The sequence below is a fragment of the Anser brachyrhynchus genome, assembly GCF_964034855.1.
Source record: "Anser brachyrhynchus genome assembly, chromosome: 11".
Lineage (NCBI taxonomy): Eukaryota > Metazoa > Chordata > Aves > Anseriformes > Anatidae > Anser > Anser brachyrhynchus.
The window spans coordinates 9,345,858-9,367,989 of record NC_137706.1 but is presented as its reverse complement, the minus strand read 5'-3'; the positions used below and the strand labels follow the sequence as shown (position 1 = coordinate 9,367,989).

At 57.1% G+C, this 22,132-nt stretch overlaps 1 protein-coding gene across 2 annotated transcripts in view; it reads left to right on the top strand.

Annotated features, from left to right (window-relative positions):
* Nucleotides 1-502: 502 nt before the first annotated feature.
* The window catches only part of LINGO1 (leucine rich repeat and Ig domain containing 1), a 136,226-nt gene continuing 114,596 nt past the window's right edge, over nt 503-22,132 (top strand). The window contains exon 1 of one of the 2 annotated variants that reach the window (XR_013938091.1): nt 503-10,741. The gene's annotated coding sequence lies outside the window, so the exon portion shown is untranslated. The remainder of the gene's footprint in view (nt 10,742-22,132) is intronic. The other variant, XR_013938090.1, reaches the window with a different exon arrangement.

The window sequence follows — 22,132 nt, the reverse complement described above, 5'->3', positions numbered from 1 at the left end:
AAAAAAATGTTAGGATCGTCTGGCGATGCTCACCTCTGGCCCCATGCATGGGGAAGCCACCGGGCCTGGGGCTGCGCTGAGGGGCTCTGCTTGCTCCATCCAGCTTCACCCCAGTGGATCGATTTCTCCGTGCTTAAGGCTCCTGCCCCACCAGCACCATGCTGCAAATGCATTGCCAAATTCATTTCTGTGCTGCCAACGGGCTCGTGGCTGTAGTGCTGTTTGTATGAGGGATGGTGCACGACAGCAATTATTTCTGTATAAATAAGAGCATTAATGCTGCTGCCTGCCCCTGATCTGCTCAGGGATGCAACACGGTGGGAAGTGACAGCGGGAGGAAGATCTGACAGCAAAAGGCGACTGCACCCCTCTGCCCCAACCACACAGCTCCAGGGATGCTCCTGGGGTTGTTCCCTTAAACATCCAAATGGGCTCCATCTGGCCCTAATTATTGAAATGAGCTGGCAGGGTGATCAATATAAGCGGGTGAAGGTGGCCAGGACTGGTGCTGGTGCTGCTGCAGTGCTGGGGGGTGAGCTCTGCCTGCCTTTTTTATTGCTAATATACTCCTAATTGTGCTCTGCTCCGAGGCAGTGCTAATAAAACATGGCGTAAAAAGTAGGAGGCTTCGGAGAGTCAATCAAGGGCTCGGCGACATGCTTGGCAATTCGCTCCGGTGCCAGCCACTGCAGCAGGGCAGCGGGGGGGTGAGTCCTGTATCCCTGGGGGTGCTGCAGGAGCTGTGTCCCACGGCATCTCCAGCAGCCACATTTCTCCTCTGGGGGCTGCTTTTTTGCCCCAATGCCACCTGCGTCCACCCCTGGTCCTGCCACCGGGTGAGTGCCACCAATGTCATCCCCCAGGAATGCTTTGGTCTCAGGTCCTGTCGCCCCAACCTCGGATGAAAGGTTGTTAAAGGAGAAAATGGGAGGGAAAGGAGAGAGATGGACACCCTCTGGGTTATTTAATGTGCCTGCCTGTCCCTTACCGGGGCTCGTGGAGCCCGTGGCCTCGCTGCGTGCCTGGCATAGCTTGGGGACATGGGAGGTGACAAGTATGGTGACAGTGCCTGGCACTCTGGGGAAGCCTTGCCTGGATTGGACTTTCCAAATGCTTCAGCCCCGAGCATGGGGAGGCTGAGATGGGGCTGAGGGAAGGCCGTTCCTGCTGCCTCTCCTCCCGGGCTCCTGTTTTCGTCCTGCGTTTCAGCACGGAAATGGCTGGCTTCACAGCCCTGCCTTACGCTGCCAGGGAGTAACTTAACTGCGCTCTCCGAGCATCGGAGCTGCATTTCTTTTTGATGATTTCAAAGATTTATTAAGTTTTCCCTGGGAGAAGGAGGAGAAAAGAGAAAAACCACCAGCGAATAAGACTGAGGGAATAAACTGAAAATGTACGTGCGGGGCTCCGCTGGAGCCTTGGCTCGCCTCTAGCTGGAGCGGGGCTGCAGCAAAAGCATCCTCAGCTGGGCTCGGCTCCGTCCCAGGGCCAGCAGGTCAGCATGAGCAGGGAGCAATTAAAGGTTTGCTGCTCGTTAATAACCTCGGTGCTGGGGAGCGTCCCTCCAGAGCTCTTGGCTGGAGGGAGAGTGCCGTCAGTGCTCGGTGAGCAGGAACCCGGAGAGCTTCCTGGGCAGCTCACGAGCACCAGCCACAGTCCAGTTCGCCTCACGAGTTCTTCCCGATTAATTAATTGGCTGCTTCTATTAATTTACTCCCAAAGACGGTTGTTGGGGGATGAGATCACAGCTGGCAGGGACACCGCGGCAGGATGCGGGGTTTTCTGCAGAGCGAATTAGCGGCGTTTAATTTCACGAGAGTCCAGAAAATAGGAATTATTAAGAAGCAGCCGAGGCCTGGAGCTCGACCGGGGCCGCGGGTGGGAGAGGCAGGGCCAGACGGGAGCCAGCTGTGGACAAACCACAGTTTTTCTCTGCGCCCCAGCCTCTGGGGCTGCGTGGACACAAGCAGCGGTGCTGGGGGCTGCAGGAGCAGGCGGCACCTTCCTGGCACGGCTCCCCGTAGGCAATTACCGAATGTTGTCCCCAAATTTTGGGGAAATGTTCACCTACGTGCAATCCACACGCGTGAACTGGTGGCTTGGTGACAGCAGAGGGGAGGTCTCTGCTCGGGGAAGGGGCTCTGTCACCTCACCCCCTCCCCAAAAATGCATTTTGGTGTTATTTCCTGAAGCGTGAGGCTGCTGCAGGCAGATTTTGGGGGCTGTCCCATGCCGCTTACCCTGACTCCAGCAGCACCTTGGTGCGCAGGGTTCATGGGGGCTTTGCCGAGGGGGTTGCAGCTGAGCGGTGTCACCACGCTCAATCCCCTTGCGATGGACCTTGGAGGCTGGAGCTGGGCAAGTTTGCGCTTTTATTTCTTCCCCCCCATCACAACCCCTCGCTGCTTGCTGCCCCAGCCCCACCACGAAGCCCTGGTGCACGGCCTGGGGGTGGTGTGGCGAGGGCAGCGCTTTGCTCCCCCCGCTGAACACCGTGCCAAGCCAGTGGGGCTGTCAGGAAAAATTAATTTTTTAATTAAAACCTTTTTTTTTTTTTTTTTAGTGGTGGTGCTTTAAAGTCTGGGTCTGGAGTAATTATTAGTAGCTCTAGGGAGGCTGTGCTTCAAGAAAAAAAAATAGTCGGTGCTCCTGCAAAGGGATTTATCTGATTTGTGGCAGCGTGCAGGTCCTGGGGATGGGTTTGGGGGATGGAGGGGGCGAGCACCTCGCAGGATGTGGCCCCAGGCTGGGCTGGAGCACGGCAGCACCGCCTCACCCAGCAGAATCCCAACATCGGCTGCTCCTCTGATGGGTTCTGCAGGCAACCCTACCCTTTGTGCTCAATTAACAACTGCACCTCGGAGAGTGGGAGGTAATATAAATATTTTCCATGTTGTAGTAGGATTTTTTTTCCCCTTCTCGTGGTGCTGTCGTTATGATATTGGTTTGGCATCCAGGTGTCAGGAAAAGCTGGATGGCAGGAAAACCCCAACCCGAGCCGGAGCCCCTTCTCCTCTGCCTCTCCCCTTCCCCTGCGATGCTCCACCCCGGCAGGACCATTTACAAACTGCCACCGTGGGGAGCGTTATTAACAGCTCGGCTCCTCAAAGATGCAATTAATTATTCACCTGCCTCCAAATCAGTTTAAGCAGCTCCTGAGCTGCAGTGTAAATCAAGCCTTCCCGACTCGCCTCCCCTCTTTCCCTCTCTCGCACGCCCCGATCCCCGGTAGCTGTAAAACCGAGCGGTTTTTTAACCAGCAGTTATTGTAAATTACTGCAGCTCCAGCGCCTTCCCGGGATCACTGCTGAGTTACACGAGCCAGGATTTTAGCCCATCCTTCTGGTGCTGGGAACCATTGCTATTTGCTCCTTTGCTGTATTTTTAGGCTGGTTTTGCCTCGTTGCTAAATCCCTCTTGTCGTGCCATGCCTTCCCCCAGCTCTGTCTCCCTTTCACCTCTTTTCCATGCAATAAATCCTTCCCTAAATCATCCCCCGACTTGGGCGCCAGCTCCAGCGCCTCTTGGAGCCTTTTATTTATTTATTTATTTTTAATATCTGTTTGGAAAGCTTCAGTTCTTGTGCCCACGAGAGCAAATACTCAAACTATTGCAAGGAGAGATGGAAAAAAAAAAAATCCCATTTCCCATCGGTGCTGCCCTGTGCGCTTTGGGCAAGCCAGGCCAAACCTTTGCGTGGATTAATTGCTAATAACGCAGTTAATAACGCCGGTGGGTGACTGCCCTGTGTCTGCGTGAGACGTAGGAGAGGTGGAGGCACAGGACGGCCTCCTGCTGCCCCGGCCTCCCCCTCGGCTTCTGAAAGGGGCCCGGTGCCTCTGCCGAGGGTGCCGTGGGTGCTGCCAGCAGGTACCAGCATCCTCTCCTCCTCCTCCTCCTCCTTCCCCGCTTCTGGGAGGCTGCCTGATTGCCAGGCTCCCTCATTAGTATGATATCTCCTGGAAAATTGGTAAACAGGAGCGGGTGAATGAGGCGCTGATTGCAATCAGCGGGGGCTGAGAGCGCTGGAGAGCCCGCGGCTGCTTCCCCGGGGTGGCTGCTGGCGAGGGGCCGGATCCGCTCCCCGGAGGGACCCCGGCTGGGAGCCCCCGCCTTGGGTTCGCTTCGACTCGCTGATCAGCTTGGTTCCTAACGAACCGCCGTCCTCTGCCCCATGGCCCTGGGCTGAGGGTCCCCAGGGACCCCCGCTTGTGGCTCTCGGGGCATTGCTCCAGGGGCTGAGGGTGCTGGGGAGCTCGTCCTGGTGCTGCTGCTGCGCTCCTTGCTGGGCACCCTGGTGCCACCGGGGGTGTCCCCACCGTCACCCCAAGGGTGTCCCCAGGGCCACGCTGGCCACGGGGTGACACAGCAGCCTGGATCGTCACCTGCTCCCAGAAACACGGCTGTGGAGGATGAGGCCAGGAATTAGCCAAGGGGACCTGCGGGCTGGGGCTCAGGTTTGAAAAGCATCCCTGCGGGAGGAGGCAGAGCTCCGCTGCCGGGCACCCGTCAGCTGACCTTACAGGGCTCCGTTTGTGGAGCTGGCTGTTATTTCTCGTTAACTCTTTTAATCTAAAATCCCATTAGGCTCTGTGGCGCAGCCTCTGGTATCTTTATTTCAGGAATCACCAAAAAAACTCAGGCTGTGAATAATTCACCGGGAGCTTGCAGCCGGTTCATGGCCGGTTCCCCGCGCTCAATGATTCACGTTCCCTGAGGAGCCGATGCACTTTCCGTGTCTGGGTGCTCAGGGTCCCTGACCACCTCTGCTCACTCAAAGAGGGATTCAGGGCCGAGCATGCTTGTTTAAAGAAATACCAACTTCCAAGCGGGGTTTGGGTCACTAATTTTAGGGTTAGGGTTTTAAGGTTTTTAGGGTTAGGGTTGTAAGGTTTTTAGGGTTAAGCTTTTAAAGTTTTCATTTTTTTTTGTTTGTTTTTTAATCCAGCTGCCTTCAAACAACCCACCCAAGCTCTGTGGAAAGGCACATGAGAGCTCCCGCATGTGCACAGGGAGGCTTAGGGTGGCTGCGAGGCTGGAAGAGCCCCCCCGGGAGTTACAGGGGTGCTATGGGGGTGTCCTAAGGGCACTGCAGTCCTGTCCTCTTCCAGGAACTGGGAACTCGCAGGGGTGCCAGCACGCCTGGCAGGAGCAGCGCCATGAGGTGGGACATGGGGACAAGGAGGACCCCAGCCCCAAAAGCTGGCTGGTCAGCAGCCTCTCGCGGAGCTGCGAGCGGGGAGGGAAGCGGCTTGGTGGGGGCAGCTCCCCAAAGGGGCTCCAGGCAGGATCCTGCCCCGGGGACCGGGACACAGACCCCCGCGGGTCTGCTCCCCGTGTGTCCCCCTCCTTGCCATCATCGGTGTTATTCCCGGGCACGTCTCCTGCCCTACTTGCATGCAGTTGGTTTCCCTGCTCCGAAATAAAACCTGACTGCAGGCCCTGTTTGGTGCACAGCGCTGGGAGAAGCCGGGCGCGCTCTTTCTTCTCCTGACAAGCCTTGTGAGGCGAGATGGCAGGAGAGACAGATGAATAGGATGCAAAAGCGGAGCAGCGAAATAAACACGAGATAAAGGGAGCCTGGGGGAGGGAGGAGGATGCGACACAGCCTGGGCTGGGCGGCGGCAGAGCTGGGGTGGAGGCGAAGAGGTGCAGCAGCCGTGCTGCCACCCGGGAGAGCATCTTCCCTCCGTGGGCACTCACATTTTCTGCCCGAGGTCTGGGTGTACAAGGCTGGGAGCTTTAACCTGTGCCTGCCTCCAGCTGTCAAAGGCTGTAAATATCTCGGAGGCACTTCAGGCTTGGAAACGGTGGAGGTGCTTTAAATGCAGCCCGGAGCCAAACCAACCTATTGTAGGGCTCATAAATATCCCCTTTGTGTTCCTTCTCTGTCAGAAGGCTGCGATAAAGGAGAGCGAGAGGCAAACCCAGGCCGGCCTCAGCCTCCCTGCTGCCTCCGGACCTCAGCCTCCACACCAGGAGCCAGGCACTGGGATTGCAGCCGTGGGGCTCAGCGTGGCACACGTGGGGCTGGACCCAAGCTCCCTGAGGGCTGAGAGCAGGATTTATTCATTTATTTTTTTGTATTATTTCCCCAGCGAGCGCTGTTAAACAGGGCGTGCAATGGGGAGGCGGGTAATCGCTGGCACGGAGCGCACCCTGGGATGCTCAGCTGCGGGGACAGCGGGGGAAATTCCTCTGCTTGCCTTTACTCTGCTCTGGAAGTCTGGTTTAGGGAAGGGCAATGTCAAAATCTGCCATTTTTTATATAAAATGAGACATCCTGTGATGCCTGCCTGCTCCAGGTGACAGGGTGAAGGCTGCTTTCCATCAAGGAGCCTTGGCAGTGTTCGCAGAGGAAGGCACGTCTCCTCGTGGGCTCTGCCCGGGTCCGTGCAAGTTCCCTGCTCCTTGTCCGTCCTTCCCGCGCACTCGCTGCTTGGGGCTGGGAAAGGCACCGGGAGCCCAGCCCCTGTTTTTTGGTGGCTAACAAGCCTTCCTGCAGCTGGAGGGGAGAAGGGAGAGGAGGAAAGCAGGGAAAAAAAACATAAAGAAACAATTTTCTTCTAACATTTCTCTTTTTCAGCGTGAGCCCTTCCGGGAGGAGGTCTTTAAAATTAATAATGTTCTTTCTTTTTCTCTCTCTATTCCCAAGACTTCTGATTTAAATTAATGAAATGTCAAACACTATTAAGTTCCGATCATGTGTCGGCGATAACGAAGGGACTGGTTTCCAGCCAGTTTACAAGTCCGATCCATTCCCCCCTCTCCCCGCTCTCTTTTGCTCTGATTAAAACTCCCTTTATTAGATTTGCTCTTTCATCAGTTCCCTCTGATTTCCATCTTCCGTGGGCCAAGGCTGGGGAAGGCCTTTTTGTTTTACGGAGCCTTTTAAGCCTTCCAGTAACTTGTTTCCAGCGCCTGCTCTGGTGGCAGTCCCTGCTTCTCCAGGAGCTGACGCCAGGCCTGATGGATGCTGCATTTCTTCCCTGCTTCTCTCCCTTTTTGCACTCAGGAAATGGTGGTGGTGATGAGTTTAAAAAGCCACATCACAACCCTCAGGCCTAAGCCCTGGGGACGTGAAGCAGGGACAAGGAGGGGCAGCTTCAGGGCTGCCACCCAGCCCTGGGGATGCAGGGGGGCACCGTGCCCGAGCCCCCCAGGGAATTGCGCATAGGAATGCCTTCCCAGCTCCCTGCCCAGCCGTCCTGTTGGCTGTCACATCTCCTGTGTGCAATTCCCCATCCTAGCCGTGCAATAAGTTCAGTCAAAACCTGCCTCCTCCTCCTGTATATTAATTTACTTGGTATTGCATTTAGGTTTTCACTGGCTTCTCCCTGCCCATCCCCATCCTTCAGCTCCCATCCCTGCTCCCTGGCTGCTTTGGGGCCACGAGGAAGCCCCAAATGCACAGGATGGAGGTGTATGGGGGCTGCACTTCAGCCAAGGGCACAGGGGGGACCCTGCCAGCACCTCCTGGCTCTCAGGGATGCCCCAGGGGCTGCATCCAGCCCGTGCGGAGGGGTCGGGGGATGGATGCTTGATGCTCCGTGCCAGGGGAGCGGCGTCGGCAGCAGCTGCTGCAGGAACATCCCCCTCCCTCCCTCCCCTCCTGCTAATGAACGTAGGTGAAACTTGCTGTGCTATGACTTTAATCAGCAAAGAAAACTGCAAAGCATTTTTTTTTGCCTTTTTTTTTTTTTCTCCCACCTGCTGAATTCAGCACCGAATGTGAATGAGGCGGCGCTCGGGCTTGGCCGGGTGCCCACTTCCCCGGCTCTGATGCAGAGAGCGCATCCCCTGCACGCCGAGCCTCCCGGGCTAACCCGCGGCGAGCCTGGGTCAGCCCCGTGCATTTCGCACCGTGCCCGAGGATCCTGGCAGCTTTACAGGCTGCTCATCGCTCGCTAAGCCCACCCGAGCCCTGTGCGCCCTTGTGCTTGCCTCACCCACCCACAGCCCACGGGCACGTCCCTGCAATTTGGCACCGAGGGGCAGCACGGGGACGGGGTGCTGGGGCTGGTGTCCCGCAGCCCCATGTATAGGGGACACGGGGTGGCAGTCCCGGGTTCAGGCTGGGCAGTCCGTCAGCGTGGCTGCAGCAATTTGCAGCTCCATTAGCGCTCGGAGCTGGCAGAGCGGCCCCGCAATGTGCCCGTTTGATAAGAGGCAAGTTCCACCGAATAATGAGCAGTAATTGGATTTCAGGGTTAACCAGCTCACAGCAAAAATAGAAAAAGAAAGGAGAAGCCATTGGATATTTCTGTTCTGGCTCATCAGACACTGGAGGTTTATCTCTGCTGAGAATAGCACAGGAGAGGTAAAGTTATTAGTGACCACCAGAGCATGGTGATGCCATCGCCCCCCCGGGTTCAGTGGGATGAGTCCGTGCGTCCTCTGCCAGCCTCAGGGCAGAGAGGGGAGCACAGAGCCCGGAGCACCGCAGAGGTGAGAGCTCCAGAGGTGGGGAGGGTGCTGGTGGCCGCGCAGGGCACCCGGCGATGCGCCCGGCCGTCGGTGAGATGAATTCACGCCAGAGCTGGTGCAGAGAAGAGCTGTTAGCATGGCCGGGATGGAGAGGCTGTTTTATAAGCAGAGACTGAAAGCACTTGGCTTGTTTAGCCCCGCAAAGGAAGGCAAAGCAGGGAGAAGATTACTCCCCATAAATATATCAGGCGAGTAAACACCAGGTACAGAAAAGAACCATTTAAGCTAAAAGACTGCGCTGGCACAAGAACAAATAGGTTTAAAGCTGGCTGTTGTAGGCTGGGAATTAGGAGCCACTTTTTAACCATGGGAGCCGCGATGCTCTGGAAGCGGAGGAGAGAAAATAACTCCCTGCTTTGGGAACGGGGCTGGACCGGCTGCGAAGGGAGACGAAGTGGAGGGGTGTTGGGTCCCCCCAAATGCCTTTTGGTGCATTGGGCCCCTCCTGTGTCGCTCCTCAGGGGGAAAACAGCCCCAGGAGGGTCCCTGGGCCCCCCTGGGTGACTCGGGGGTACCTCTCCGACGTGCCCCGAGCCCCCTGGCTGTGCTGCCCATGGCAGCCGTGGAAGGCAGGTTGCTGCTGCTGGCTCCCCTGGTGTCCTCTCGGCATGCCTGGATGGTGATCAAGCACGTGCAGGAAATTATCCTGAATTCCTTGTATATTCTGGGGCCTGTCTAAAGGCTTGGTGAAGAATCTGCTGATTAGGACTCTAATCAGCTTTGAGAGCAGGTAATTTCTCAGCTAGAGATCATCTCCAAACAGGAAATCAGATTCAGGAGATAGCTGCTTTATGCAGCACATCATGGTGGACTAGAGCAAAGCTTGTTGTAATAATGAGCAGAGCTGGAATAAGAAGATCATTATTAATATTATGCATTAATTGCTTTATGCCCCTCCTCCTTCCAGGTGGCTTTCCTACCTCACTTATCTCTGCATAATGCAACAGGAACCGTTCCAGACCCAGTCCTGGCACCCAGGCAGGGGTTTTGGACCCTGTCCCTCCTTCCAGACACCAGAGGACACCCCAGCATTCCCAGCCTCGGGCGTTTTTTGAGCCTGGCACGGTGCCTGGGAGCGTAGTAAGACACAACAGCACTTAGTGGAGCGGCCTCAAAGGTCACAGCGACACCGGCCCCGGTGCAGCCAGTACCTGCTGGTGAAAGGCGCCAAGCACCGAAGCAGTAAGGTCTGGGAACAGCACCCAGCCCACGGTGCAAAGCTGCAGCCAGCACCCCACACAGCACCCAGCGATGGGTTTTACAGCCGATTGCATGGACAGGGCCCGCAGAGAGGGTGCAGGCTGCTCTGGGAGCGGGGCTGCTGCAGCTCCCTCCACGCCTTTCTGCAAGGATTAGTGTCTGCTGCGCCGCGCCGGGCGTGCAGCCGTGAGCACACGCGTGCAGGACGTGGTGGGAGCTGCTCTCGCAGAGCGGTGCTTGGGGATGCTCGGGGGGCAGGGAGGGCTGGCTGGCCGTGGGGTGCAGCGGGGCCGGGAGCAGGCTGTGCTGCTCGGGGAGGTGCGGGGCAGGAGCAGCAGGTAACCCCGGCCCCAGCCACATTCAGCTCCTCTCTGCGGGGATCCGGAACCATTTTCTGTGCGTCTCGCACCCCTGGGCCTTTCCTTGCCAGAGGAAGGGGCCCTCTGTGTCCTGCTTGCACCAGGGCTGCCCATACCCCGCACCCTGCACCTTTTGTCCATCCCGCCGGGTTCGGGGGCATCTCCAGCTGGCTGGACCACTGGGGGGACACAGCTGAGCCCCCCCGCTTTCCCACACCGCTGCCTACAAAGGCTAAACGTGCCGCTGCTCCTGGAGCATCAGTGCCGACCGTGCCGATGCTCCTTCAGCATCCGTGCCGAGGGGTGCTCAGCCGCATCCTCGCCCAGCATCCCGGCACGGGGGGGGCCTTTCTCCCTCCGTAACCCTCCGGAGCGGGAGCCCAGCGCCGCGATTTGTCACCGGGGCCGGCCACGGGAGGGAGGCAGGAGGCGGGGGCGGCCGGGGGGGGGCGCGGCGGCGGCGGCGGCTGCGAGAGGACGGAGCCGGGGGGGAGCTGCCGGGAACGGCGGAGCCGGAGCCGCGGTGCTCGGGGCCGGCAGCAGCCGCAGCCCCGGGGCATGAGCTCGCCCCCCCGGGGGACCGGGGCGCCCGGCGAAGCGGGCCGGGAGGCGGGCGGCAGGAGCGGCGGAGGATGCGCCGAGCCCCGCGGAGCCCAGCCCAGCTGCAGCGCGCCCAGCCCGGCCGCACCTCCGAGGTAACGGGGAGGGCTGGGGGGGGGGGAGAAAAGGGTGGGGGGCACCGCCTGGCACGGCACGGGGGCGTCTCCCAGCAGCTGCAGTCGGGATCCCCCAAGGGGTGGGGGTCGCCGCGGCATCGCCCCCCAGCATCGCCCCCCCCCCCCCCGTGCTGCCCGCCGCGCCCGCCTCAAGCCCGCCGCGATCGAAGCTGGGCTTTGAGGTCGGATGCAGCCGGGAACCTCCGGCAGGGCTCCGGCTGCCCGCGGCCCTCCCGCTGCATCCCCTAAAAGCCACCGGCTCTGCGGGGTCCCTGGCACGGACAGCTTGGGAGGGGCCCGGGCTGTCACACCCGGACCTCTCGGGACCACCATCTGGGTGGGGATGCCCCCGAGGAGCAGCGATTTCGATCCGATCCCAGTCGGGTTTGCAGCCCCAGGTGGGGCACGCTGCCTTACATCTCGCCCAGCTGCTGTCACCTAGGGGGTGAAAGGCAGAGCTGCCCTCCTGCCTCTCCTCCTGTGGTGCTCGACTTGCACACGAGCATCCCACCCCAGCAGCGCATCCCACCCACCCCAGCAGGGACCACAGGCCCCCGGGGCGCTCCTTTTATCCGCTGCGCTGCCAAGGGAGGAGGGAGAGGGGTTTAATTACCCTCAAGTGTCAGTTCAAGATAAATCTGCTGGGACGCAGCTCTTGGCAAGTGCGAAATAACAGGAGGCTTTCACGCACAGGAGGCTGAGCTGAGAACAGGTCGGCGGTTTAATTGGCAGCTCCTCAGGGTTCAGGTCAGGGTGGAGAAAATGGGACGGTGCTGGCTCCGGCAGTGATCCCCCTGCTACGGCTCCGGGAAGGGAAGATGGATGCTGAAGGCTGACGGCTTGCTCCGGTGCGTTCCTGCGGTGCTTTTGGGGCTGGGGCGGAGAACAGGTGCTCTGGGCTGGTAGCACAACCTCCTGTCGGTGCTGTCCTCCGAGGAGCTGATGCTGTGCCATTTCTGCTGATCCTTTCTTGCTGAAGCAGGCAGCTCCCGAGGGAGCCCTTGCCCTGGTTGTCAGGAGACGACGCGTCCTATGGGGCACCCGGGGAGCTGAGAGCCAGTGAATTGCCTCCAGAAGCAGGGCTCTGCGCGGCGGTCTCCTGGGGATGCGAGGTGGGGCGACCTCAGGGGTTAGCAAACAGCTCCTCTTTCCTCCTCCTGCCAAAATCTCTGAAAGGCTTCATGGGAGCTCACGAGATAAGCTTTTGAAGGACTGCGGTCTTGCAGCTCCATGGGGAAAAGCCTCTTCCCTCTCCCCACGGCTGCGGGGCTGGGATGCACGGAGCGTCTGCTTTCCCCCTGCCTGCCTGTGCCCGACTCAGAGGCCCTGGATCCCGGCTCAGATCGGGGAGCAGAGGCTCCTCCAGGCCCCCACTGCAGGACCCGTATCAGCGCCACGAAAGGATGCCGCTGCGGGGCCGGCCCCTGCGAAGTGCTGCTCGGGGACACGCCAGCAGGAGGAGGAAGGACATAATGGTTTATTTTATCGCCCGGCCAGAGGTGCTGGGCTCTTCTCCATCCTCATCCCAGCCTTCCCGGGGCTGGCACGGGGTGCGGATTCCTGCTGGCTCCTCGGGCTCGATGTGGATACGGGGAGCTGGCACCGCTGATTGTCTGGATGAAACCGTGGTGTTTGGCCATTACAGTGGTTATGTTCTTTGTTTTAGGGTCTAGAAGGTGAAGAGCATCTGCTTGGTTTGAGCAGGCACCTTGCACTTGCTGCTCGGCTGGGGACCCTGGTGACAGAGCAGGTGGTGGCACCAGCAAGGGAAAACCTGTGGGGTGCTGTTTGTGTGCACGGCTGCTGGTGGTGCCACTCGCGGTGGTGCTGGGGCTGGTGTGGGATGCTTGGGCAGCTGGCCCAGGGTGGCCTGGCCATGCACAGCTCTGGGAGGAGGTTTGTGTCCCTCCCCGAGCTGCTTGTGCCTGAGTCTCCAACAAAGGCAGCCTGGAGGTGTGATCAAGGGGCAGAGACTCTTCCTCGCTCCTCTTGCGAGTCAAGCTGCCGTGGGACAGGCTGGGCTGAGCGAGAGCAGAATCTGCGCTCATTTTGCAGGCAACAAGCTTTTGATGCCACCTGTGACAGGCGCATATTTAGCCCTGATGTATATCCGCTGCGCTGGCTTCGGGCTCCGGATCAAAGCATAAGAGCTTTTGATGCATGCACGCACAATGAGGGGAAAAAAAATTAAACCCGCAATCCTCAAAATGTCTGCAAATCCAGCAGCTTATCCTCACCCCGGGCAGGCAAAATTAACCAAGTGTAGGATCAGTAAATCAGGGAATCAGCCGCTCTCATCACCGAACGTGAGAAGGCTGCGAGCTCACCTGGCACGGAGCAAGGCACCCGCACCGAGGACGCTCAGGCTCCGGCCGTGGGGCTGCTCTGGCACGGTGGCACCGCGGTGCCCCCCGGCAGCCTCCACCGTGGCCGACCATACGTGGGGCACGGGGGGACATGGGCTAGCATCTGTCCTCCAAATCTGTCCTTCTGTCACGCCGAGAGCCCGGGCAGGCGGCAGCGCCACCACCTGCGCTCGTGCCGAGCCATGCCGACATGTGCTCTGGTCCCCCAAATTTCCATGGGGCTCAGAAACCCGGCACGCTTCTGAGCACCCCGAGGTGTTTGCAGCAGGTTTGCAGCTGGGGCCAAGTAGTGGCAGTGGCAGCTCCTGGAGGACCCCAGCACTGCCCGAGGCTGGGGCCAGGCCAGTCCATCTGGAGACTGATGGCATTATCCCTTAAATGCCTTTCACTGAAATAGGATGGCCAGGCTGATTGGATTGCGCTCTGTAATTAACTAGCTGGGTGCAGTGGGCGGGAGGCAGCTCCGGTGGGAAGAGAGGGGGAAGGTGTCAGGAGAAGGGTCCAGCTCCACGCCACCCCTTCTCACTAACACGGTGCTGTACAATGTGAGCCACCAGGAGCCGGGTGCCTCTTGTAGCAGCCTGGCCCTTTTCCAGGTGAATAATTGCATTTTTCTACACTGTGAGACCCCCAAACCACAGCCTCAAGACCTGTGGGGAGGCGAGGGTGGGCTGGGTGCAGGTGCAAGGGGCTGGGTGCCCCTTGCCAGGGGGACAGCAGGTGGGCTGCAGCCCCCTGTCCCTTTGGGTTGAAGCTTTCAGTATCATCCATACCCATAAACAGAAAGCATCCCTCCTAGGTTATTTTTATTTTTTTTCCTTTGTGTTTACTGTGGGGATTAATAAGGAACTGCAGTGTAAGGAAAATCCAGAGCAGCTCCTTGTTTATTGTTTAATTCAGGGAAAATGCAGCCTGCTGAAGGAGAGGCTGGGCTCAGGGTGCCCCACGTGCAGCATCCCTGCTCGGGGTATGCAGGGCTCGCAGTGAGAGCCCCGGTTTGGCGGGGAGGGCACGCAGCCAGGGCTGGCCAGGGGATGGGGGACACCTGTGTCAGTGCCCACAGGTGCTGTAAGGGCCTGGGGAGGAGCTGGGAGCTGCTTGGACAAGGTGTGGAGGTGCGTGGGTGGCTTTCCTGCAGCGTAGTGAGTGTCCTCTGCTCCTTGCAGCCCCCCTGGGACCTGTCCCCAGCCCTGGGATGGGGAGCGCCAGGATGGTGGCACCTCTGGGTGCTGGCACCTCTGGGTGCTGCAGCCTGCCCTGCCTGGTGCTGGCTCAGCCTGGGGAGAGCTGTGTGCTTCTGGGTTCCCCTGCTGGTAGCTGGAGGTGCTGCCTGGGAGGGGAAAGCTGCTTTCTGACCTGGGCACCCCTGGCTCCACGTGTAGGGCCAGCGGGTTTGTGCTGCACGCTGGGGCTCTGCTGCGGTGCTGGAGGAGCGTGGCTGGGCCCTGTGCACTGATAAATCTTGGAAAACAAAGCATTGTGTGTTCAGTTCAGCTTAGCCCACAAAGGAAAACCACATCACTTGAAAAAGCAAAGCTTTTAAAAATAGATTTTGCTTTATTTTTTTTCTTAGCAGAGAATGCTGCTCTGTTTTGAGCTGGGCAAGGGAGTGCCTGGGGAGGGATGCGATGAAACCTCTCGTTTTAAAGCTCCCTGTGCCAGGTGGGGCTCCTGGAGCTTTGTGTGCCTCCAGCCCGGCTTTGTGGCGGTGCTGGCTGCTCTGAGCTGCTGCTGCTGCTTGTGGAAACGGGGGAATTGGGCATTTTGGTGACAGGGAGAAGCCCCCGGTTGTGTGCCATGTGGGTCAGGCTGGTTCCTGCTGGAAACAAAGCCCTGGGCACCCCTGCGGTAGCGAGAGCTGGCAGCAGCCTGCTGCATTGCTTCTGCACAACCGCCACAGCTGCCAAGGGGCAGCATTTCGAGTCACTCAGGTCTCGTTTTTGGGGGAGAAAGAAGAGCATTGCCAGCCAGCAGGTGCCACGCATCGTGCCTCGCTTCCCCCGGTGTGAAGGGGAGGTGGTGGTGAGCCCAGCAGAGCCTCCCTGCTTTTTCACCCCCCCCCTAATTCGCTAAGGAGCCCTCTTGTTTGCCTCGGCTCTGATTAATGAGGTGCATCTCACTCTGACAACGTGTCACAAGCAATAAATTTCCGCCGAGCTGCGGGGCGGCAGGGACGCCCTCGTGCTCCCGTCTCCCTGCTGCCGGCTCTGCCCCGACCCAGCGCTTTGGCCTCAGCCTGGGAGGAGGAGAGGAGGCTTGGGATGGAGAGGTTGTGGCATGAAAGCGGCTTTCCCAGGGGCTGCCTTTGTCCCCAGGGACTCGGTGGTTTCTTATGTTGTTTGGAAACGTAAAAGAAACCACCAGGGATGGACCAAGAGTTCATCAAGAGTGTGTAGTGGCTGCAGTCTGTGTTTTCCCAAGGTTTTCTGCCTTTGGAGAAGGGCTGGCTGTGTCACGGTGTGAGCAAGTCCCGGACGTGCTCTGATCTCAGGGAAGCTGCCCTGCAGCTGGCAGTAGGATGTGGGACAACACGGCCTGGATCTGTGCTGGTGGGGATGCTCCAGGCGTCACCAGAACCTTGGCCTGGCTGGCAGCGAACCAGCCTGGATGGAGGGGCCCTAGGGAAGCCCTTTCCCAATGAAAAGTATATTTATACTGAAAAAATAGGCAGGAGTGGGTCTCCAGAGGACCCTGTGCACCCCACCGAGCTGGGGACAAGGACACGGCCAGCCCCGCGTGCCCCGTCCTCACGCAGCCCCGGTGAATCGCAGCAGGCTGGTGCTGTCACCACCGCTTGTGTGTTTGTCACCTCCTGCCCCGTGACACCAGCCGTCCCTCTCCCAGAGCTGTTGAGGGACTGCTCGAGGTTTCTAATCAGCGATGGGAAGCACCAACTATTAACACTGCTCCTCTTTGTATTCTTGATGGATTTTCTTAAAGCGTTGCTCTTAGAAGCTCTCCACTGTTAGCTTTTGTTTTCTCCTCAATAGCTTGTCTAATAAATGCCATTATCTTGGGCACAAATCTACTTCATGTCTCAATTCCGCTCGGCGAGGCTCGGTAACAATGGCAGGGCAGCGGTGCTTTGAAGAGGGGCTCTGTCACCGCCTGATGCCACTTCCATGCCTCCCAAACCTGTCCCCGAGGCAAGCGGGGCGCCTGCTGGGTGTCAGATGCAGCAGCTCCACGTGGCTGAGCCCCTCGGTAATTAGAGGGGATGTGTTAATGGCCTAGGATCCTCTCTAATCCCAGCAGATTAGGGGGTGGGGAAAGGTGAAAGGCTGCAGCGTGAAGATGAGAAATGTTTGCTAGAGCTTGAAGGAGCTCAGCTGCAGCCAAGCAAAGGTGTCGGTGCATCTCCAGATGGTTCCTGCTTGCTCCAGCTGGGGAAAAGTTCTCCTGGGCCACTTCCCTGTGCCTGCAGCTCAGCACCCCCGTGCCCTCAGGGGGGACAGCCCTCAGCCTGCTGCGTGGCTGGGAAGTGAGCCTGTGGTGGGACGTCGTGCTCCCGGAGCAGCCTGCGAGTCCCACCTCCTCTGGGCTCTCACCATGGCTGGGATGCCGGCTGCCTCCGCGTTCTGTCCTCTCAATTACAAATACCTCATCCTCTCAGGATCTAATGCGTAAAATAATTTTCTTTAAAGGATTTTTCACCTTTTTTTTTTTTTTTAACTTGGTTCTTGCATTTTAAAATGCACATGCCGTGTGTACAGCATTCAGACGTGCTCTCGGCTTTCCCCCAACCGTAATTGCTTTAAAACTGCAGATAGTTGGCAAAAGCAATTTTCTGTACATTAGGGAAGCCTCCAGCTCATCTCATCCCTCACGCAAGCCTTTGCAGTCGCTCTGCCCCAGCCCTGCCTTCTCCCCTCTGCAGCTGAGCGACGCTCGGAGCCTTGCGGTGCCTCTCGTCCTCTGCGCTCCCGGGTGATGCCCTCGTCCTTCCAGCCTCCAGGGGGGAGGACCGGCCTCTATCGCAGCTTCTGCTGAGCGAGGGTGATGCTTTCTGGCTGTGCTGATGGCATCGTGACATCTGTGACCATGGTCCCGTCTCCTGGGCTGGCTGGGCATGTGTGCCAGGCACGTGCCGCTCTCGTTCTAGTGACTCCACTGCCAGAGTGTTTAACATGCTCTCTCTGCTTGCAGGACGTGTTGGGCTTTCAAAAAGCATTAATGATGGAGAGTAAATTGGAATCTGAGAGAAATAATCTGTAGGCGTTCTCTGTAGGCCTTGTCTTGCCTTGCCTTCCTCAGCCATGGCGAAGGAACAGCAGCTGAACAGGAATATCAATGAGGAGGAGCCCCAGATCCCTCTCATCTGTTGTGATGTCTCTTGCTCTGCCTGGGTGGCTGCGGTGGCTTTTGTCGCCTCCTGATGGAGGACAGCCTTTGGTTGTGCGATGCTCTGACTGCCCTAGCCAGTCCTGGGGAAGCAGGACCTTGTGCAAGGACCAGATCTTGCAAAGGGAGTCAAGTTGGAGGTAAATGCACCTAAACTTGGTCTGTGCGTGCTGCAGCCTCCCTGCCCTGTGCCAAGGCCCTTTGGCTCTTTATCTGCTTGGAGGGGAAGATGGGGTCCCCCCAGGGATGATCATCCTTGTGAGCACCGGGACCAAAACCATGGTGGGGTGGTGGCGATGGGTGCAGGATTTCTCCAGCCTGAGCCTCAAAAGGCTGACGCCTGCTGCGGGGCTGCAAGCTGGGGGCTTTGGCACAGCCACGTGGAGGAGTGCATGCGAGGGGGTCTCTGCCTCTCCAGCACAAATGGTGACTTCCCTGAGCAGGTAATGAACGGCACTGCAGGTCGTTCAGCTGGGAACTTGGTAAAGAAACCCATACCAAGTGTTAATCGAAACCTTGGGGGGTTCCCTTTCCTGTGTGCTTACCCTGGAGACAGAGCCCTGCTGGCCACCCCAGGGGTGTTCAGGCCGAGGGCAGCAGAATCTCAGGAGGCACCTAAAGGTCTCTGGACTCCAGAGGAGAGCCAGGGTGCTGTCTGGAAAACCTACTTGTTGCTCCTGCCCCCATTCTGCAACACAAAGGCACAGCTGGCATGGATCTTGTGTCTGTGGAGAGCTGTACCCTTTGAGTGCCTTTGGCAAGGGGCTGTTCAGGTACAGCTTCCTAACTTAGTCTGGTCCTTTGGCTGCTCTTGGATGTTTATCAGCCTTGTAATTAAAGCTTTTCCTATCTCTGTTTATTTCCTGAGCATCGTTTCAATGTCTGGAAAATCCTGTTGCGGCAGAGCCTGGAGTACTTCAAAGATGCCCAGGGAGAGGACAGGTGCTCTGCAGGGACTCTGCATATGTCAGGCATGGAGAGAAATCAGCCATGTGCTGGCTTCCACTAACCAGCTGCTTGAGCTGGGCAGAAACCCCAAATCTCCCCTTTCCTTCCTTTTCCCTATTTCCAGTACCCTGGGGCATCACTTGGTACCCTGGGGCTTGCTGTGCTGTGAGCACAGGCACCCAGTCCAGCCCCAGGAGCTGCAGTCCCTGCTGCCCCACTCCTTTTTTTGTTTCCACTATAAAAATGTGTAGGGGAAACCCTGCCTCGAGCACCAGGGCTCGGCTGTGTGCGGAGACGTGCGCATGTTTCAGCCTGTTTGCAGCCACTGTGCCTTGCGGCATGAAGGACTGAGGTCTGGGGGGCTCTGAGCTCCTGAGGCTGGGCTTTTGCTTGAAGCTTGGGCAGAAATGGTAGCTTTTGGGTAATTCTGGCTCTCTGTTGGTGTGTTCACAGCTTCTGCATAAACCAAGGGTGGGTTGTCTCCTTACCTCTCCTTGCAAGTAAGGAAAAGAGAAAGCCAAATGTCTCCCAGCTCAAAACCTACAGAACCTAGGCTTTCTGCCCATTTTTTAAGCAATGGGGCTTGGTGTGGAGGTGGAGACTCCGGGGTTTTCTCCTGCAGCGTGGGTACCTATCGCTAGGAGAGCCCGGCACAGTGCATACCGTGCCCTCTCAGCCTTGAGTGTTCGGAGATCTCCAGGTGAGGAGCTGGGCTTTTCGTCAGGGAGGCTTCACGTGTCTGAAGCCTGCTGCAATCCTCACTTCGGCATGTTGAGCGGTGCTCAAACACCCCTCGGCTGCTCCCTTTGGGGGCTCAGTCCTGGAGGGACTGGGTGATGCTGGTGGCTTTAGCTGCCCCCAAATTCGGGGTGCTCTGCACCTCTCTGAAGTGGGACTTCTTGCAGCCCCATCCTTCCAGTTGTGCAGCTCTGTGCCGTCTTAATAGTGTCAAGCTCGCAATGAGCTCGGGCAATTTGCTTTATAAAGCAACGCACTAAATGTGTCAACACTCAGTGCATGTTTTTAATATAATATTTCAGATTGTTTTGAAAGAAGCCAAGATCCTTCCTTCCCTCTTCATTAGGAACGCTTTATGTGAAAGAGATGAACAATAGAGAGAGTATGCCAGGGAGAAAGCGTTCCCAAGTATTTGTTGCTGCTGAGAAATTAGCTGCTGCTTACAATATAAAACTTCAATGCCTGACTATGGGGGCAATTAGGCAGCGTGCAAGCTGCTGAGGAAGGCTGCAGGGTCACCGTTGCTGGAGATGTTAAGGCCAGGCTTGACAGTGTCCGTCAGGCTCGGTGAAATTCCTGCTCCTCGAGGGAAGGGGATTAAATGATTGTCTTGTCTACCCAGGGAGAGCCAGAAGTACAATGTGAGCTGCTCTGCCACGAGCACTTTCAGGCTGGGTTTGTGAATCTTGCTCTGTTTCAGCCCAGAAATGATGGCTGTGATTTTTTAACTTGCTTCCCAGCAGGACTGCGGGTGGGTGGTTCTGCTGCTCTTCTGGCCTCCAGCTGAGAGACTTGGTCTCATGCCATGAGAAGGGTAAGACCTTTTGTGTGGCTCTGTTCTGACTGGTGCTAGTCAAAAATAATACAGCTGAAATGCTTTCATCAGAAAAATATGGTTCCTGTTTCTTCCTCTAGACTGTCTCTTTCATCTCAAGGCAGAGGAAAAACTTTCAGGGAAGTCAAAACTTTTCCTTTCTGCTTCAGACCATGGACTGGGGTGGGAAAGGGCTCGTGCCCTGGCCGAGGTGGCACCGCTCTGAGCAGCACGACCCCCTTAGCTGGGGTTTTCAGTGGGTGCCACAGCAGCAACAAGCCCTGGAAAGGGTTTTGAGCATGGAAGATCAGTCCAGGAAGAATGCTCCAGACCTGATCCTGCAGAAGCTGGTGTGACAAGGAGCTGTGCTGGGACCTTTGGGGACATGGTGGGATGGGGGCAAGCTGGAGCAGAAGGTCAGTGTCCTTTTGTGTGCTCAGGACAGGCAGGATTTGGTTTTTCTTCACCTCCCGCTAATCCTGCTGCTGAAATATTCCTCCTGCAGATTTTTTTTTTTTTTTACTGCTTCTAAATGGAGTGTTTAAGCTTATTCTTTTCTTTTCTGTGAAAGAGCCAGTAAATCCTTTATCCTGGCTGGCTATTTCTGTACGTGCATTTCCTCATTGTGCTGCAGCTTGTCAGCTGTGTCAAAGCCCAGAAACCTTGGCCTCTGTTGGGCTCCAGGCTTGGATTTCTTGATATTTAACAACACAGGCTCACTCGGACTAACATTTCTTTTCTCTCCTCTTGGTGTCTTTTTTGCAAAAATACCTGTTTAAAGCAATTCCTGACAAAAGGGAGCAAGCAGAGAGGAAATGGCTTGTCAGCTCTGTCCCCAGCACAGCTGGGTGATGCTGGCTCAGCGGTGGGTTTTGGCATGCGGGGGGATTAGCAGGGGGAGGTGGCTGCCTGTGTTTTGGAGTGATGGCAGAGCTCTTGGCATCTACTGGCTTCACAGTGGGGCTGTGCTGGTCCTTGAAGGTGATGCCAGCTTACCACTGTGGGCATGTGCCCAGCCATGGCGGCTGCTTGTACAAGAACAAAAGAATAAACAATGGAAACTGTGATTAATTAGCACAGCAAATTAGCAGGGTGCTTGGCCAAGCTCGAGCTGGAGGTAAGGAGCTGAGATGAGATGAGAAGGCTATAACCAGCTCTGCTAGCTGGGAGTGAGACTGCCAGTGCTCAGGGTGTTAATTACTGCACCCTAATTCAAGTCAGCGGAGTTATCTTTGACACAGTGCTCTGTCTTTGCTCTTCATTTGCAAATTTGTGCAAGGACCATGATCAGCAAATAAATTTGCAGAAAGCACGTGGCGGGCCTAGAGATTTGGAAGTATCCTTGGCAAATATTTGCCCGCCTCCACAGTGAACCTTGCAAACGTTTCTCGTGACCTCAATGCTGAATGTAACGGGCAACTTTGGGTAGGTTGTCAGGCCTGGGGACAGGACCGGGAACGGCTGCTGCAAAATACTAACGGTATTTCCTTACATCCTCTCTCCTTCCTGCCCTCTTGCTATGCAGCATGTGGATATCTTCAGATGTGATACACTTGACTGCTTTCCTTGTAGGAGCACATCATTCCCATTAAAAGGTGGCTGCAGCTAAATACCATTTGTTCAGTGAGGTCTAAAGCGGTGCCCTTTGGAGTGATTGGGAGGCACAGCCACTTTCTGAGGGACAGAAGACTATTTTTCAGGCTCTTTATTATTAATTTGTTAAACTCTGGCTGATCAAAACTGAGATGCAAAAAACGATGTGAGCTCTGCTACGGGGACCTCACAGTGAAACAAATGTATTAAATCAAACCCAGGCTGGAGGTGATAGTGCTGGGTGTGAAGGTGAAGCTGGGCAGGAGAGGGGTGAAGACGCCTCCTTCTCCATCAGGAAAGGGTCTTGCTTCTCGTTCAGTGCTGAAATCAAGCTCCTCGATCAGCAGGCAAAGGACAAGTCATTTTTCAAGGTGTTTGCGGGACACTTTGGCTTAGGAGGAGGGCTCCCTGGCCTTATGGGACACCCTGTGGGGCGGCAGAGCTGGGGACCCATCCCTCAAGCACTCTGTGTGCACCACAAAGGGCATGGGGTTGTGCCTTGGCACTTATTGGGTCCTTGCTTCCTCCCCCTGCTATTTGTGACTTCCTCCCTAGTGGGATGGATGCTGC